This window comes from Silene latifolia, chromosome 11 (assembly GCF_048544455.1).
Source record: "Silene latifolia isolate original U9 population chromosome 11, ASM4854445v1, whole genome shotgun sequence".
Classification (NCBI taxonomy): Eukaryota; Viridiplantae; Streptophyta; class Magnoliopsida; order Caryophyllales; family Caryophyllaceae; genus Silene; species Silene latifolia.
This window is the reverse complement of record NC_133536.1, coordinates 61,247,762-61,264,344: the sequence shown is the minus strand read 5'-3', so window position 1 is coordinate 61,264,344 and position 16,583 is coordinate 61,247,762.

Here is a 16,583-nt window from a genome sequence, read left to right as displayed (position 1 = left end):
TGCTCCAGTCATTTGTTTAGCTTTAATAAAAACAGTTTTTTATAAAGAATAAAAATTAAATAGTTAGAAAAATAATTGAAATAAGGGAGTATTAATTAACTAGTCTTTTTTTACCAACTAAACTAAATTTACATTCAAATTTGATCTTAACTAATTACTTCACATCTATTAAAAATAATTTAGATTTCCTATTACAAGACTTGTAATTTTATATCCTAAAACCTCACTAGTCTCACAATAACATTACAAAGAGACATTTTAACTCGAAATCATTCAAATACACGGTCCTTCAAAACGGTTCAAAAATCTACGCCTATATGATTTTATTAGACGATATATAACGACCACGACCAACACGTACATATAATTTTATTATATTATTGTTATGGATAAGTAAAGTATATGGGTCAAAGTGGTAACTAAAAAATACTTGAAAAATTGTTCGCTCTTTGATCATAAGCTAAATTCAGTCTCTTCTTGGCAATGGCGTAAACTTATGAGTCTCCGTACTCTATTTAGAAAAGGGTTGAGATGGCTAGAGGTAATGGTAGCAATATTAAATTTTGCTTTGATAATTGGGATCACGTTATGCACCATAAACCTAATACGGTAAATGGATGTTTACTTCCCGTCTTGCATGCAAATCAACCATAAATCCAACTCGACATCTTATACTTGATACTTGGATTAAATCAACCGACTTAGAAAGCTCTCACATGTTAGGTTTAAATTATTTGATTTCATGCATTTAAACCGTTTTATCAACTTTTGCATTCAACCAACCAAGATCGATTAGTAGAGGCCGCTAACGCGGGCGGGATTGGGTGTCTGATTAAAGGACTTCCCAATACGTACCTTCACCTCTTACTCAGAAACTTTAGATAGTGGACGACCTTATCCAGGGCGTACGAGAGTCATTCTAGAGATAGGATGCTAAAGAGGGACGATTTCCTTATCTTTAGTACCTATGTCAAACGCTGCTTTGTGCTTCGATTTGACCGAGGTATAAAGTGGATTTCGAACGGGTTCCAAGCATCCCACAAATGCTTGGTGGCGACTCCGAACATCTATAATCGTTTCGAGACCCTTACCGAGACGAAACCGACCGATCTAAAACGATCCGGTCGAAAGCATTTTTACGCCGCCGAGCGTGGCTTTCAAAAGACCGCTGCACGTCCACAGATCGAAGTGGGCTCGCAGGTGGGCCATGTCCACAGATTGGCGACTCCGCTGGGGAAAACTAGGACACTTACGTCTTTGTGATCCCTAAATGGTGAGACTCGAACGAGGTCTTGGTTGGAATGCATTAATTGATATTACGGTCACGGTCGGGTTCTTTGTCCGGGCCCAGAACCTAACCCTTTTCGGCCAATTGGCTCGTCTCGTCGGCATGAGTTTTCTCATCCCCGCGTTTCGAATCCGATTGAGTCAAGCATACCGTTGACGTTAAACATTTCTGTTTCGTCAAAGAGCTTTCATCACTTTCGAGCACGAGGCTAGGGCACCCTCCTTACACATTTTGTTTGGATTGGTATCCCTCTCGCAAATCGGGGTTTGATTGCTTGGTGTGTAACCCACCCTTCTAAGCCAAAACCCGTGTCATCAATGCATAATATAATGAAACTGTGAGTGCTTATGTGCTACTTGATCATAAGTCCCTCCGTGTCATTTTCAAAACTTTCAAAATCACCTTTTTTGCGCCGTTATAGTGGCCGTTTCAAAACTCGGTCTTTCGCCGACCATTGCACGCCTTTCTAGGCCGTCGTAATGACGATTTTCAAACTCGGTTTTTATAACCATTTCAACACGCCTTTCTAGGCCGTCGTAATGACGATTTTCAAACTCGGTTTTTTATAACCACTTTAACACGCCTTTCTAGGCCGTCGTAATGACGATTTTCAAACTCGGTTTTCTACAACCATTTCAAATCACCTTTTTTACTCCGTTATAATCGCCGCGAATAGACACGGATTTTAACCCGTTTCGCACCGACAATGGCTTTGTTGGAATATGTGTCCTCCGACAATAATGCGATCACAATTGTTGATCATATTGATCACATGTTTAAATCTCATTTTAAGAATACGTAAGGGATGATCATTTAATAGTCAACTGATCAACATTAATCGGTAACGATTGGCTTGCTAGAGTTTGATGTTACTGTCGTGGGACGGTGGTGGTCAGTTGATCCCTTAAGGTCACACCTAAAGGATGATGCCCTTATCTGTAAAGTTGATTAATTGTATGACGATACAAGTTGATCAATTCCTTAAAATTGAACAATTCATTTGTGAGAGAGAATATTGATATCTTATGGTAATGGGATTAAATAAGATTTATATTAGTAATTGAAATATTTTATTACTAAAATTGTTTATTGTTTGTGAAACAATAGAGATGATAATGAATGGTTAATTATAATTACAAGATGTTGTGAATTATAATTAAATGACCCATTTTATTTATGTGATCAAGTATCACTAGTCAATATGTTGAATGTAATTTAATTAATTTATAAAATGATATTTATGTGATAAATGTGCATTAAAATTAATTAATAACATGTAGCTTTCTACATGTGACATATTGTGTGACAAGTGACAAATTGACAAAATAATATGGAGGTTCATTTTATCTCATATGACCGAAATATTGGAGGTAGTATAGGTGAGTGGGTGTTTTATTTAATGGATAAATAAAACACTATGATTACCTATAATGTAGGGTAGTCTTACACCTACTTTACTTAATAAGAACAAAAGTAAAAGAAAAGACCATGCATTGGTCATATAATACTCCCTCCACCGGTTTTGTAAGGTGTGTAGAGAGAATTTTATTCTCTTAAATTCACTTGTATTCATTTACATGCAAAGGTCTCTCTCTCTCTCACATATTCATCCTTTTCTTCATCAAAAACTTGAGATTTTTGATTCAAATTGTTCATAAAAGATTACTAAAATTATTAATGTAATATATGAGTGTTAGTAATCAATTTTAAGGTAAACTACTAAACTAATATCTAGCTAATATTATTTAGTGGGGATAAGAGATAATCTTGGGTGCAATCAAGAGGAGAATCTCTACTTTGGGATTTTTGGAGGATCATCCTAATATTCATTATATCTCAAGAACTAACAAGTAGGAGATCTTGTTGGTGCCCATAATAGCCGAAATATTCATATGGTATGAAACGATTTTTCTTATTCTTTTTCTAGTTTTGCATGCATAAGATCTTTAAGTTTTTATGACTAACACTTTAAACCAAAATATGTGATATTCAAAATATGATTTCCAACAAGTGGTATCAGAGCATTATGGTTGTTGCATGCAAGATCGGATTAGTTTTTTCGAGTTAATTAAATTAACATATAAAACTTGTTATTTAGGATTTATGAAGATAAATTATGAAATAATTTTGCATATTAAAAGTTTCTGGTCCTAAATGATTTTTAGGACATTTTGGTTTATTTGTGGATTTTTATTGTTCATTTTATATAATAATGACATTAAAATGTGATTTTTATGATAAAAATGTCATTTTTGGACTAAAAATAGCTAAACTTCATTTTTTCCAGTGGTTTTTGGATATTTTTTCACATATAGTATCTACTGATGACCTGTAAGTTTTCATAATTAAATGAGTTGTTATGCTCGAAATATGGATTTTTCAAGTTAAAATCGAATTTAAATGGAAAAATAGGTTAATATGAGTTATATTTCGAATCTGGTCATAGCAATTTAGTATGTTGTCACATTCAATTTTAAAAGATGTGTGTAAAATATTTGGCTATAATGAAGTCTTTATGCATGATTTATGAATTTTTGATGAAAAATCACATAAATAGTGAATTAATTAGTAAAAATGCTAAAACATACTTCATGACTAAGGAAAAACGTCACATGTTGCATTTTATCACACATTTCAGATCTAAAATTGAAAAGTTGATAAAATTATTTTTCTCATATTTTTATGGTTATAATTGATAAATCCGATAAACCGCAACATTGTTTTTCTCGATAAAATTCGAAATTTTTAACCAAAGTTTTTGAACATTATGAGTGTCATGGTATTTTTCCAGAATGTTCATGAGTTTAAATTTCAAATTTTGAATTTATTTGAAATTTTTTTGATTTATTTGAAGTTTATGACATAATTTTGTATTTTTGAGTCCATTTATGAACAATTATAAGAAATATTAGTTAATTATTGTCAATATGTTAGTGGAGACTAATTTTGAGTCCTAAGTTGGTTAGGGTAATTAACTTGTACATAAATATGAATTTATGTAATTATTGTGATTATAAAAGGTTAAATCACGCAAATCCGTAAAAACTGATTAATATACGATATTGGCTCCTTAAAGGCGATTTAGCATAAAATTGGGCATGTTCATACATATTATAATGCTGCATTTTATTTATGATTGTCATATTTTAATTTTATGTAATTTTTGTATTATGTAATTTTTACTTAGTATGGCCTTAGTTTTAATTGATATTACCCGAAATGTATGGGAATATCGATTCGGTTGTAATTTATTGTGATCTCGTATCACCGTTTTGTAATTTAATAGATTTATTTTTTTTTAATTACAAATGTATAAAAGGAAAGTATGTAATTTGTTATGTAATTTATTTATTCCGGAGATCCTTGAAGACTCTGCCACTCGAGAAGGCGATCCATTAAAGACGGTGTTGCCTTGATATGCGTGCCAAGACCGAAGTTCAAGGGACCAAGGAGCTGGTTTCCGAGTTTGTAATAGTTTATTAGATTTACTATTTTAGGAAGGCCATACTAGGATTTTATTTATGCTTTGCATTTTATTTATATGTTGCATGCATCGCTAAATCGCCATAACTAAAACATGCATTATCATTAAATCGAGTATATCGACCGTGTCAATTACAATTATCGTAGTTCACCGCTTTAGTTCACTTAAAACGTGATAGATAATAAATTGACATGATCTCTCGCTAAAATAAACAATTGAGACTTAGCCTTACCAAAAAGTAGAAACCATGAAAACCTATTTCGTGAGGGAGTGCACTCGGCCACACCGGGGTACAAACCTTGTTACGTAGGGGAAGTGGGTGATAAATGTCTATCCACCGAATTTATGTTAATGAAGGGTATTTCGGCACACCGTGCCCTAAGTTGATATGAATTTGGATCATGGACACATTTATTCGAAATTTGGGTTGAACTCAACGAAAGTATTCACGACGATTTCCGGATGTGTTTCGGGCTAGACATAAATATTAATGTAATTTTATCGACCAAGAGTTCTAAAAGTAGAATCGATTAAAGACTTAATCCACCGAGTTATATTAATAAAGGGTATTTCGGCACACCGTGCCCCAAGTTAATATGAATTTGGATCTTGGAATCATTTATCATAGTTGGGTAGAGGTCACTATGTAAATGTTTTACTTGTTATTTACAAGTATTATTAATAAAACGGTAAATGTTAAAGTTTTCCACTATTCCGTTATCATATTGTTCTATTTCTTTACCACAATTTATATACGATAACATTTCGATTTTGATTCAAATCTCCATTAAAACATCGTAACGAAAGACAAATTTGAATTTTCTTCTAAAAATCTCGTATTATCCATTGAAAGGATCTCTTGTGAAGAGTATAGATAAAAGTTATTCATGATCAAAAAGGGTATTTGATTCTTGACTAACATATCTACTTACAATAAATTGTTTCTCATATGCTTAATTGAGTTAAGTACTTTGAAACGTTAAATCATTTTGGTAACTAGATTTGTTGGAAATCAAAATTGACCAAAATACCGCAACCACTTCAATGATAGTTTTAAGACTAAACAAACGAATGAAGAGTAGTCTTCATGAATTTAATTTTGCTTCTCAAAGCAAAGACTCATTGAAATGAGTGGGAGCATTCTCTTAAACCGTTAAGAAAAGGATAAGTTTTTAAAGAAGTAAAATTAGAATGGAATTGATACAAGGTAATGTTAAAAGTAAAAGTTATTGAGAATAACGATACCAAACCTATCAATCCCGACCGATAAAGTTTCCATTGTCTTAATTGTTAGACGCTAGAAAGGAAACTACCCCAAATTATTGAAGAATCAACAAGTTAGTTGTGGGACATCTAATGGGACCTTCTTCTTTAAATGTTTATTTGATTGACATAAATTTTGCTAATACTACTTCGTCAATATTAGAAACCAGTGGAGGTTTTCATCATTGTATGCGATACATAGGATGATTAGAATATGACGACTAGCATCAAATAATGTCGAGAGATAGACTCATTGTGTAATCAATCTAGTTTTTGGGTTTAAAGTTGTACTTAATTGTGACTATTAAGTGCATAAACTCTAAATAAGAATATAAACTTGTTAAGATACAAAAGAGGTTTCACTTTTTTGACCCTATACACCATGATTTGATGTATGGCTAGCCCATTATCAAGGTGATTATATTCTAAACCAAACAAGAATGATATATCATGTAGATGATGGAAGACTCAAATTGGTAACCCAAGATTGAACCTTAGATTCTGGAATGATGAACGTAAAGAGTTATCGAGTACTCTTGAAACCATTAGATCTTATGGTATATGCGTATCTTGTATTCAAAGCAAGATGCCTCGTGCCTTTTGGTTGAAAAGGAAATCGAGGTTGTAAATCATTGATCCAGAATAGTTTGATCATTTTCTTTTACCAACGATTTAAGTTAACACCAATGTATTCACTTAATAAGGTAAATAGAGAAATCTTTGAAGAAGTTCAAAGAGTTCAAGAAATCACGATTTAGTCGTGATGGGATTATCAAAGTGAAAACTTTGATATAAGCCAAATGAAATGTGATATAGTATCACAAATTAATCTCTCTTAGCACGTATTATAGGATAATGTGTGGTTGGATAAAGAAATAAAACACTATTCGATATAGTTTGGACTTCAATCAAGTTACTTTGAGTTACTTGATTCTTTGGGGATTTTATCATTTTGTCTAAATTATTTTTCCACTAAATCTAAAACGAATCATATGAGATATGAAAGGGTAGGGTACCATGTTTGTAAGTTTACACAAGAAACAAATGCTCATTTTCCCTTATTATAATCACGAGTACAACGGGCTTGTGGCTCGTAAAACTGTCTTCCTAGAATACAAGTTTATTTCCAGAAGACAGAGTGGGAGAAAATTATTCAAGAGCCACAAAGAATGTTATGTCGCAAGAAACTGGTCTTTCTTGGCTACATGAGACGTTTTGTGTAAGACGTTGTTTCTTCAAAACCTAGGAGGTTAAAGTCATCACTTGTTGAAGATGATGAATTAATGTTACTTTTAGAAAGTAAAGAGCTTACAACTTACAAAGAAATCGTTTGATTCAAGTTGATTACTTCTAGAAAGTAATGAACATATGACTTACATGAGAGTGTTTAAGTCACAACTCAAAACAAGGCTTAGAGCCATAAAAATCCAAAATAAAAGGCTTGATTAGTGACAAAGGGTTTTGCACTAATAACGAGAGATTTCAAAGCTTGATTGGTTGCAAAGGGTTTTGCACTAGTTGAAATGCTTAAGTCTATTTGGATCTTCTTAGGGATTGTGTTTCATTATGAGATACATATAGCAAGTGAATCTAAAACCCACTTCTTCAATTAGAAGGAATGTATTCAATACATGTTATGAGTTTTATAGATTCTTACAATCCTAAGATAATGTGCAACTTAAGAGATGGTCTTGAGTAGGACATCAATGAGTTGGAATCAATGATTTGATCATGGTATAAAAATTTTCCCATAAGTCGAGAAGTTGTGTTTATACATGAAGTTTAGTGGGAGTTACGGAAATTTTTAGTAGTCATATATGTGGATGACATATTGATCATTGCGAATGATTTAAGACTTTGGAGAAATATAGTACATCTTTAATATCCGGATTTATGGAGATAAATCTACATGATATTAATGTCAAATAAGGAGTCTTATGTTGATAAGATTCATGACTAGTTCAATCGAATTGAACATATTTGATTGATTCTATTTGCTTCCGCTGCCGGATCAATTAAATAAGTAATGATGTATAACACTTCATATACTTTGAGTATGATGAATTGTTTCAAATCGAATTTAAGTAATAGTTACCAAGTAAGCCATAAAGATTACCCTTAAGTGCTTGCAGAAACATTAAGGAAGTAAAGCAAAGTGTTTTTGATGCAATTTTGTGTAAGGGTGTTACACAAATGACAATTGACAATTGATATTGCGCATGGTTTCCGACAAAACCATAATCAAAACACATTAGGATGGTTAAGATACCATTGTGGCTATGTTATTTAAGAAATAGATTTGCTAGAATCGTTCTAGGCAATAAAGAACAATGAGAGATATTTACAACGGAAATTGAGTACACTTGAAATCGTGAGATGTGCAAGAAGGATGAGTCCCGCACACTGTGAAAACAGTGGGAGCTGTTCTAAGGATAGATGGCCTATGTCTAGATTGGATCTAGACACGTACTCAGAAAGTTTTGTAATGCAAATGTATACGTTACAAAGGAAAACGAGTATGTAGTAAGGTTGAGTAAGGTACAAGAAGTTGATAAAACCTACTAACCAAAGCCTTCTCATAGGCTTAACATGATGAGTCATGTCATTTCAATTGGATTGAGATGAACAACTACATACAAGATCTAAATTGGATTATAGAATATGAAGTAGTAATCAAGTATTGACTACTCATATGATAATCACATTTTTCGTTCGAGTTTTTATATCTTAAAACTCTTTTATTACCTTGTTACATCCAAACGGGTTGTAGAGACAATATTGAACCCCGTTAAAGTGAACCCGGATTAACATGGTATTTGCCCATAGTCACTTGTATGAGGTGACGTCTCGAAGTGACTAGAGTGTGATGCGATTTATGGCAAGTTCAAGTGCCATAGAGTCATGTGAGATGACTAGTCGATCACATAGGTAGACTGTTAGGAACACTTTGTCGGACAGTGACCGCTTATAGAGTTCAGGCAAATTTATATAGCCTAGTCGTGGCGAGAGCTTCTATAGTATTCTAATGAGTCGATTTTTCGACTAGAGACTGTTCGCCTAAGGTGGCACAGTTTTAGATTAACTTTGATTTGTGTTACTACGACCTTCGTAAATGGGGTCAAATGGGCATATTTTGGGTTATGATGGTTGTGGCTAGTCAAAGGGAATAAGGGCAATAGGAATTGTCCACCCCCTTTTCAAGGTTAAAATAATATCTCAGGGCCACTCGAGGAGTAATGAACTGGAAATGCGTGGCCACGCTCGGATGGTATCTATGGTAGATAACTCCGGTCAATCAGTTATTCTCCAGATCGAGGAAACCACTCTCGATATGATCACTTGCAAGTACGACCCGAAAGACACCTTGCATTGAGTGGGAGATAGTAATAGGACAAGAGAATTGGTGATGCACACTTGTCGAGGACAAGTGGGAGATTGTTGGAATATATGTCCTCCGACAATAATGCGATCACAATTGTCGATCATATTGATCACATGTTTAAATCTCTTTTTAAGAATACATAAGGGATGATTCATTTAATAGTCAACTGATCAACATTAATCGGTAACGATTGGCTTGCTAGAGTTTGACGTTACTGTCGTGGGACGGTGGTGGTCAGTTGATCCCTTAAGGTCACACCTAAAGGATGATGCCCTTATCTGTAAAGTTGATTAATTGTATGACGATACAAGTTGATCAATTCCTTAAAATTGAACAATTCATTTGTGAGAGAGAATATTGATATCTTATTGTAATGGGATTAAATAAGATTTATTTTAGTAATTGAAATATTTTATTACTAAAATTGTTTATTGTTTGTGAAACAATAGAGATGATAATGAATGGTTAATTATAATTATAAGATGTTGTGAATTATAATTAAATGACCCATTTTATTTATGTGATCAAGTATCACTAGTCAATATGTGGAATGTAATTTAATTAATTTATAAAATGATATTTATGTGATAAATGTGCATTAAAATTAATTAATAACATATAGCTTTCTACATGTGACATATTGTGTGACAAGTGACAAATTGACAAAATAATATGGAGGTCCATTTTATCTCATATGACCGAAATATTGGAGGTAGTATGGGTGAGTGGGTGTTTTATTTAATGGATAAATAAAACACTATGATTACCTATAATGTAGGGTAGTTTTACACCTACTTTATTTAATAAGAACAAAAGTAAAAGAAAAGACCATGCATTGGTCATATAATACTCCCTCCACCGATTTTGTAAGGTGTGTAGAGAGAATTTTATTCTCTTAAATTCACTTGTATTCATTTAAATGCAAAGGTCTCTCTCTCTCACATATTCATCCTTTTCTTCATCAAAAACTTGAGATTTTTGATTCAAATTGTTCATAAAAGATTACTAAAATTATTAATGTAATATATGAGAGTTAGTAATCAATTTTAAGGTAAACTACTAAACTAATATCTAGCTAATATTATTTAGTGGGGATAAGGGATAATCTTGGGTGCAATCAAGAGGAGAATCTCTACTTTGGGATTTTTGGAGGATCATCCTAATATTCATTATAGCTCAAGAACTAACAAGTAGGAGATCTTGTTGGTGCCCATAATAGACGAAATATTCATATGGTATGAAACGATTTTTCTTATTCTTTTTCTAGTTTTGCATGCATAAGATCTTTAAGTTTTTATGACTAAAACTTTAAACCAAAATATGTGATATTCAAAATATGATTTCCAACAGGCTCTTTCAAAACCCGAGAAAAGCACACACCCTTTTCTCGAGACACTTTTCAGATCCCGAGGACCATGCACCGTCCCCGAGACCTCTTCAAACATTTCAAACTCGATTTTCAAAACATACAATTTTAAATTTCAAAAACCGTCTTGGGATACAATACACTGCTTTCCGAGCCGACTCAAACTCAAACCGTCTTTTGCAAATAAACTTAAGACAACCTGTAGATACCCGTATCCGTCGATATTGGAATTTATAGAGAACCCGACAAACACCCGATGATGATAGGACACATGTGTTCTTTAGTTGTCATTGTCATTATTTGGAGCTCGTTTTACGAGGTAGAATGGGCGTCGTCGATGAAGTATTTTATTAATTTAAATGATATTTAAATTAATGTTTTTTAGTGAGTTCATTTTATTAATTTAAATGATATTTAAATTAAAGCTTTTTTAAAGTGATTTCAATTTAATTTATTTTATTTTGAATTTATTTTCCCAAGTTTATTTTATTGAAAATAAAATAAATATTCGATTTGAAAAATCATTTTATGAATATATTTGATTTGAAAGGTCATTTATTTTAATGGGTTAATTGATTTGAAAAATCGATTTTAAAAGCGAAGAAAACTCGTTTCAACCATGTGTTTTTGAGCTCGATTTTAGCTCGGTTTTTTAGCCCGTTTCTTTTGCGAATTGGCACGAATCTCGAGTACACTAACCCACCTAAGCCTCTACCCATCCACCCTTGTTCGAACCCCCCAACCACGGCCCAAATTCTCGTCCAAAACAAGCCCCAAACAGCCCGCACCAAACCGAGCAGCCCCTGTTTTGGCAGCTCAAATCCCGAGCCCAAAACCCGCTCCAAACACTACCAAGACCCGTACCCATTAACCCTAACCCATACCCTAGTATCCTACCCATATTATCCTAGCTTAATCACCAAGAAAACCCCTCTCAAACCCTCCCAAAACCGGCTGGACAGCAGCCATCCGTGAGCAAGCCCGATTGCTCCTCCCTCTCTTTTAACCTACTTTAACTCCTTATAAATACCACCCCTTCACCATACATTCATTCCTATAAGTTCTCCATACATCCAACCATCACTCACAAGCTTTAAACCTCAGAAACAAACCCTAAACATCCTTCAAAAACCCTAAACCAAACCGACACACAAACTGAAACTGTTTGTGTGTCCTCCTCGAAAACCCTTTCGTTCCACCATCAAACCTTCATCAAAATTCGAGTTTCTTATTCCAAATTAACCACATAACATTCATCTACACATTAGACAAAGATTTACGAGCCAAATTGCCCTTGAGAGTACACGAAATCCCTCGAAAAACAGAGTGAAATAACACTCTGTTTTCGCGGTTTCTTCTTGTCTGTCCAGTTCTGTTTGTGCTCGTTTTTCGTGCCCAATAACCCAAAACGAGCAGGGGTTGCTTTAAGATCCTTGTTCTCCTCTATTTCTAGTTTCCAAAACATCTTTTAAATCTAATTTTCGTCGTGAAACGAGGGAGATATCACTGTTTGAAAATCGCTGTCCAGAAAGTTTCCAAAACGCGTGTTTGCTTTATTCTTCGTCGACGACGGCCTCTCGAGATAAAATCTACCATCGATTACGACCCAAGACGGTGTCAACGATACATGTAGGTTGAGGGTGCATCAAATCCCCTTCTCTTTCCTCTTTTTATTTCGTTTTCTTATGCTCTTTTTATAGTTTGTTTTTTGTTTGTTTTCGTTTTGTTTATCGATTGTTTTAATTTAACTATGAAACTAGTTAGTCCGAGTATGAGTTAAAGTACCACCATGAACACCCGCGTTGACTTGAGATGGGAAAAGAAACCGCTACTTCTGTCGGTCGTACACCCCCGTCTCATTTACATATCCTCGTGTTCAAGGTAGGGCATAAATAAAACAAGTTTCTAACTTCGTTCTTCGCTTTTGACCCCCTTGTTATTTCGGCCAATTCGACATACCCTAGGTCCCGTTGTATGTTAGTTTAACCTCTGATTATTAACCTATGACATATTTAGATGACATTAATTTAATTTAATAACCTAATTAGACACGATAGGTGGCTTCGACGTAAGTTATAAAATCAATCGACGATTCTGAAACAATTGAATGCATCTCTCTCTTTCACCTAATTTCTCGCTAGTATAAGAGTGCGTGATTATCACCTTCTTATTGACACTCGATGAGTTAAATTAATTAGCGGATTTGACCTATTTAGACCCTTTAGGCCGTGTAGGATGCACCCTCGTGCGACAATCAATCAACATCGTTTTTTTACTCGTTTTCTAACTTGTTTCCTATCCCTCTTCGCAATCATTCGATCTAACCAATGAACCTAACTTAGGAGCTAGGTTGACCTTATCTTGGCCGTTGGTTTGGGCCGTGGCTTTAGGCCGTGGGGTTGGCCACGTCTTTCTTTGTCTCGCTTGTTTCTTACCTTTTGCTCTTTGTCGTTTGTTAGCTTGTAATTTATCGTTTATTTATCGAGTTGTAACTTTCGAGTTTATTTTACTTCTTTTCGAGTCAAAATCCTCTTCAAAAACCTTGGTCTTGTTTGGTTAGACGGTTGTTCCCCAATGCTTGTAGGAGCGTAGTAAACCGCATGTTGTCTAAAGCAACATGGCCCGGTTTATGCTAATGCATGCTTTGGTGCGTAGCCCTATGTCTAATTCGATGAGATTAAGCGCGAGCACGCATTACGAGGAGTGACCCAAGGCCGTGGGTCATGTGAGCCGTGGGCCACCCCTCATGTGCACGGTTTTCTAGGCCAAACGGCCGTGTGTGTTGTCGTGTATTGTTTTGTATGTAGAAATTGTATTTAGATCGAGTTGTATCTCTAATTTGTTGTTGTGTCGGCATGAAATGCCTGGTTTGTAATAGGTAGATCCCAACGGCTCCCCCATTCCCCTTTAAGCCTTGTGTGTTTCGTTTAAATGTTGCCTAGATTAATCAACCCACATGCTAAATTACAACTTTGACGAAGTTAGTTTAGTTGCATCTAAAACGACATAGAAATTGTTGTCACATGATAGGGGTAAAACAACGTTTGCATATCATACATCGAAGTAGCTATGACCTTGTTTGAAATCCGACACTTGACTTAGTAGAGGCCGTTATTGACGGGCGGGGTTGGGTGTCCTTATGGGCTTCCCAACACGTACCCTCACCCCTTACTCAAGATCTATGGTTTGTGGATCCGTCTAAATACCATTGGATTACGAGAGTCATTCAAATCGAGTGATATAGGGTACAAGTCTTTATCTTTAATCACTCGTAGTCGATTGGCTTTATGCTTTTCGATGAAAGGTGTAAAGTTGACTTGAACGGTTCCAAGTTCCCAAAAAACTTGGTGGCGACTCTAATATGTCTTAATTCGATTCGAAAGAACCTCGAGTCGATTATGCCGGGTGTGGATCCCTCGGACGCAGTTCCCGAGGGCCTTGTCCACAGTTTGGCGACTCTGCTGGGGAAAAGAGGACTAGTTACACTGTGTTTCTAGGGTCTTTTCCTCCGAGGTGAAACTTGAAAAGAAAGTGTTGGAAAGTAAAACATTACTCATAGTGCTACGATTCATGCATAAACCCTTAAGGACTTGCCCGGGCCGTCCCAGCGTTTCTTCGTGATGCGTGGGGGGCGACGTCCCACTATGCCAGGAAGTTGCACATTGCTCGCTTCCACTTCGCCTCGCGTGGTTCTTGGGAGTGGGGACGATCTTCTAGGTACTTTACCTTAAGACACCTTTCTCTATAAGACCGCAAAAGGATGGAGGGCATAGACCTTCTTGTAGAAGACTTGCCGAGACTTAGAGATGTCTAGGAGCATACATCCTTATAACATGAGAATGACAATGTGCAATATGTTTTCCCGAGTCTTTATTTCCGAAAATTCCCATGTCCTTTTCAAAACCGAACTTTTGAACAACTTATTTTCAAAATAGCATGGTTTTAAAAACGCGGAACGCTGCCCAAATAGGACTAGAAATTTCGGCCCAAAATGAGCTTTTATAGTGGATGCTTGCCCATTTCAAATCTCATTTTCAAATCAATCCTTCTTTTTTCAAAATCAATCCAAAATGTTTCTCGAACCTCAACCAAGCATGAAATGCGTCGAGTCGTGTCCGGGTCATGGCCGTGTTAGGCCGGGTGTGTTCTGTTCTAAGAGTCTAGAACACGACCTTGTTGGATCACCCAAGCTCACCTCTTGGGCTTTGAGTCATGTTGGTCGACCTTTTGGTCTAGGATAGTCCACAAAAAACGTCCAAGCTAGGCCCTTTAGGACGTTTTCACTCGAACCCATGGGCTATGTTAGCCCAATCACGGGTTTAGTCACACCAAGTCCAGTTTATAATCGAGTTATGACAGTTTGAGTCATGTCGTTTTGTCGAGTCTAAAATGAACCGATGTCTAAATCAAACCGTGAGTCGAATCCTTGTTAATCAATCTCAAGTCGAGTCTTTGTTCGAGTCAAGTTGGGGTCGAGTCCTTAAGTGTGCAGGGGCTCTTACTTTAAATATTGACTCAGTACGGGGTTTTCTTGTAGAAAGGCCGCCAAAAACCCGACGTCAAGCAATGGAAGATGCCGTTAACAAGCTTACTGAGGCCGTGAACCTCATGATGACTAGAATGGATGCAATCGAATCTAAGCTGAGTGAAGATTCACCTCCACTCCCTCCACCACTAACTGATCTGGAGAAACGGTTCAAGTTCATCGAAGACCGTTTAAAGCTCTCCCAGGGGAAGAACATCCACTATGAGAATGCTAGGGCCTACGCCCCGGTTCAGGATAAGCTGCCCACGAACATGGTACTCACTGACATCCCAAAGTTGAAGGGCACCGAAGATCCAGTCCACCATGTTAAGGCCTATAAAGGGTACTTAGCACTGAAGGGAGTACCTGCTGATATGCTCTCTGAAATTTTCGCTCAATCTCTGGGAGAACACCCGAAGGCGTGGTTCTACAATCTTGACCTTAAGAACTTCCCCACTTTCGAAGATATTACGGTGGAGTTACGTAAGCACTATCTTGACAATGTTGAGATTCAAACCAACATAAGAACTTTGGAGGTTATGACACAAAAGGAGAAGGAGGGCTTTACTGAATTCCTCGCAAGATGGCGCGCTGAAAGCGTAAAACTAGCTAAGAAGCCTGATGAAGTTGAAATGGTAGATAAGTTCGTGAAGAATTTACGACCTGTTTACCGCAATGCTCTGAAATACCAGAACTTTGGTTCTTTCAAAGAATTGATAAGGATCGGGATAAAGGTAGAGGACGATGTCCGAATTGCTGAAGCTGAGAAGCCAAAGGGATACCAAGGGGCTTCGTCATCTAAAGCAAAAGCACCCGCAGCGGCCCACTCTGTTGAAACTGTCAATCTCTTAGATGGACAGTCAAAAAGGCCTCCGCGCCAAGCTCCGAGGGTATTCACCGATATCGGGTGCACTTACGCCTATGCTCTCCAAAGGCTCATGGCCCAAGGGAAGTTGAAGCCCATTGGTCCAACTCCGGATCCACCTGCTGAACAACAAGGCAAATGGTACAAACCGAGTGCCTCTCGTGCCTTTCATCAAGGGAAGGGACACGATCTCGAAAGGTGCTTTAGACTAAAGCACGAAATTCAAGATATGATTGAGAACGGAACGCTCCCAATCCCGGCCATAAAGCCCAATAACGTCACCAATCCGTTTGGCGACCACACTAACTTTGTCTCTACCGAAGATAGTGTCGATTACTCTCACTTGATTCGCCCGTGTCGTCTAAAAGGGGTTTTCGTCGGAAGAATATTCGTAGATTGCTCCGAATTCC